The sequence below is a fragment of the Physeter macrocephalus genome, unplaced genomic scaffold (genome assembly GCF_002837175.3).
Source record: "Physeter macrocephalus isolate SW-GA unplaced genomic scaffold, ASM283717v5 random_98, whole genome shotgun sequence".
NCBI classification, from domain to species: Eukaryota; Metazoa; Chordata; class Mammalia; order Artiodactyla; family Physeteridae; genus Physeter; species Physeter macrocephalus.
The window spans coordinates 63,666-66,890 of NW_021145392.1; positions in this window are offsets into that span (position 1 = coordinate 63,666).

The following is a 3,225-nucleotide window of genomic DNA, read 5'->3' on the forward strand; positions in this document are numbered from 1 at the left end:
TGCCAGAGCTGGCGAGCCCTCTCCTGAGGTCGGGGGCCCATGGAGAGTCTGTAAGAGCCGCTTCCCGGGAAGCCTCGCCCCCAGCAGCGCTCAGGTTCACCGTCTCAGGACGCGTGAGGTGTTTGCAGGAGGGTGCGCCTCTCAGCCACTCTGCGGGCCAGAGCCGAGGGGTGGGAGGGCGTTTCCGGCTCCTGCATCGCGGGGGCTCGGGAGAGGCTGTGGGATGCCCGCCTGCCCAGGGGCCAGGGGCCTGGCCGTGCCGCGCCCTGGGCCGCGGCAGCTGGGGCCACCTCACAGGCCTGGGACGCCCTCTGGGGAAGGTGAGAAATCTCTTTTACCTCTAAAATCTCAGAAGAAATCATTTCCGCCAGCTCCGAAGCGGCCTGCTGGCAGCTGCTCGGGTCACTGTGTCTTGGATCTCGTTCAGTCCCACCCGAGAACCTTGATCTGCTACCTGCCAAGCGGAGTGTCAGGTTCTGCGATGGGAGCGGGCCCAGCCTGTGTGCTCTGGAGCTGGCAGTTTCGTGGGAAGACACACACAAAAGAGACGACCCCAGCCCAGTCTGCGACGTGAATGTCGCCCCAGGTCCTGCTTTGCGGCCAGCAGGCGGGTGTCAGGGATTAACACCCACGAGGAGGAGCAGGCACCTGGGCTTTGATGGTCCAGAAAGGGGAGGGTGGGCAGGCAGAGGGCCAGCTGTGCAAAGGTCCCGAGGCACAGATCACTGGTGTGTGGGGTGCTCTGGGCAGCGTGGGGGACAGCCCGGGAGGGGACAGGCTGCGGGGGCTGGTAGGACCCCAAATTTCAGCGCTGGATGTACCCCGAGTCCTGCTCACAAGCAGCAGAGATCCACAGCCCAGGCCAGGAGGGGGCTGGCGGGCACACGCTCAGTGTGGCCCTGGGACTGTAGCGGTTGGACTGAGGTTGGCACTGGCCCAGGGCCGTGGGCTCCAGGAGCACGCGGACCTCACAGAGAGCTCTCTCTTCCTCGCAAGGCTGAGCTCCGTTTTTGCTGAGCGCCCACCGGGCCCCAGGCTCCGTGTGGGGCATTCCCAAGCGACCATTGGTCCTTACATCATCACCAGATGGGTTTTTCCCATTTTACAAGAAATCTGAGGCTCAGAGAGGTTGAGATTGTGATCAAAGACACACAGCAGAGTCAAGGTTTGAATCCAGGGCTGCCTTGACACCAGCATGGAGAGACGGGTCAGCAGAGAGAGGGAGGAAGGGAGCGTGTGTGTGTGATGGTCCATCAGTGTCACGGGGTACAGGAGCGGCTCCTACCAGCTCAGGAGCTGATTATGTGCCCTCTTCCCAGCTCCACATCCAGCAACATCGCAAGGGTAGCTGCACACCAGCCATGGTGGGATCATTTACATCATAGGGATTGGCAATGGCTACAAATCAGAGAGCTGGTTGTTGGCTGTACACCTGCCCACTGTTGACAGTGTGTGTGTTCGTGTCTGTGTGTTTGTGCGTGGGTGTCTTTGTAGGTTTGTGTCTGTGCATGTGTCTGTGTGTGGCTCATGCATGTCAGTGTGTCTGAGTGTGTGTGTCTGTGTGTGCACGTGTGTGTCTGTGTGTGTCTATATGTTATCTGTGTGTGTGTCAGAGTGTACGTGCATTTCTCTGTGTGTTGGGGGTGTTTACATGCATGTCTGTGTGTCACTGTGTGTGAATGTCACACGTCTGTGTGTGTCACTGTGTGTCATTGTGTGCGTGTCACCGTGTGTCGCCTCTCAAGCTGAAGATGGCAGTTTCAAGTGAAATCCAGTCTGAGCGAGTAGATGACACTCTCCAATTTGCTTGCAAATGTCCCTGAAGAGACAAAGGACACACAGCTGGGCCGCAGCCAGGAGGTGGGGAGGGGGAAGGGCGCCGGAGCCAGACAGAGGCCAGGCTCGCGGCAGAAACGAGAAATGAAGTCACACGACAGAGCCCGAGGCAGCCTCCTTGGTCAGAGCCTGGGCAGAGTGTCCCCCACCCCCAGGGGCACCGTGGGCCCCGAGACCCTTCCATGCCCGACCCCAGCTCTTGAGAACACAACCACTGGAGAGGATTCACAGAGATAAAAATATAAACTTTGTTGCTTACAAAAAATCACTGGAGGCTTAAGAGCGTTCATGTCCTCGTTGTCATGGAACTGACAATACCGATAAGGATCAAAGGGACCAGAACAGACTCAAGGGCTCTGTTTCCCACTTAACTCTGAGAAGCTTTTCTCCCCTAAACTGCAGCCTCTCTCCTCCCTCCGCAGCAGATTCTAGATGCTTTAGTGCTGAACGCCGGCACCCTCCGCTGTCCTGAAAGAGCACCCCTTCTAGAGCAGAGCCTCCAGCACTCCCAGCCTTGTGTCTGACCCTCTGGCTGTCCTACTCCTAGCCACCGGTGGCCCTGTGACCAGCACTGGACCAACCAGAGTTCCTGGCCCGACGGAGAAGGGTCAGGCATCTTGGGAGGTGGCAGTGGTAGTGGTGGACCAGGAGCTGTGGGTGGCCAGAGACAGAGACCCTCACCCCCACTGCCAGCATTCTTGTCCCTGAGTCCAGCCGCTTCCGAGGCCCAGCCCCACCCTGGCACCAGTTTGGTTACGTGAGCTGGGCTTGTGTTCCCCGCAACTCCCCAAGTCCCGATCCCCCAGCAGGGCGAGCGCTTTGCAGAGAAGAGGGCCCCAGGCAGGCCTGGCGGAGGCGTCTGGGGACGGGGAGCCGTGGGTGGAAAGCACACGGGCACACGAGCAGCGTTTGGCCGGTAAGACGTCGCTGGTTGGTGGTTCAGAGAATCAGGACTCCACCTGCCCTGGACAGACAACACGCCCATCTCACGGGACGGGATGACCAGGCCCGGGGTCGAGGTGGGACCTGCCTGAGGTCACACGGCTGGGGTGTTGGGAGACAGAGTCCCAGAGAAGCTTCTGGGTGGCTGCAGCTTCTCCTCCTCTTACGGGTCAAAGTGGAGAAACCCAAAGCTCCCTGGGCTCCCTGTGGCTCAAAAGGCAGCCGTGCCATCAATTATTAAATATCCCTTAAAAGCCCAAGAAGGGCTTCCCCGGTGGCGCAGTGGTTGAGAGTCCGCCTGCCGATGCGGGGGACACGGGTTCGCGCCCCGGTCCGGGAGGATCCCACGTGCCGCGGAGCGGCTGGGCCCGTGAGCCACGGCCGCTGGGCCTGCGCGTCCGGAGCCTGTGCTCCGCAACGGGAGAGGCCACAGCGGTGAGAGGCCCG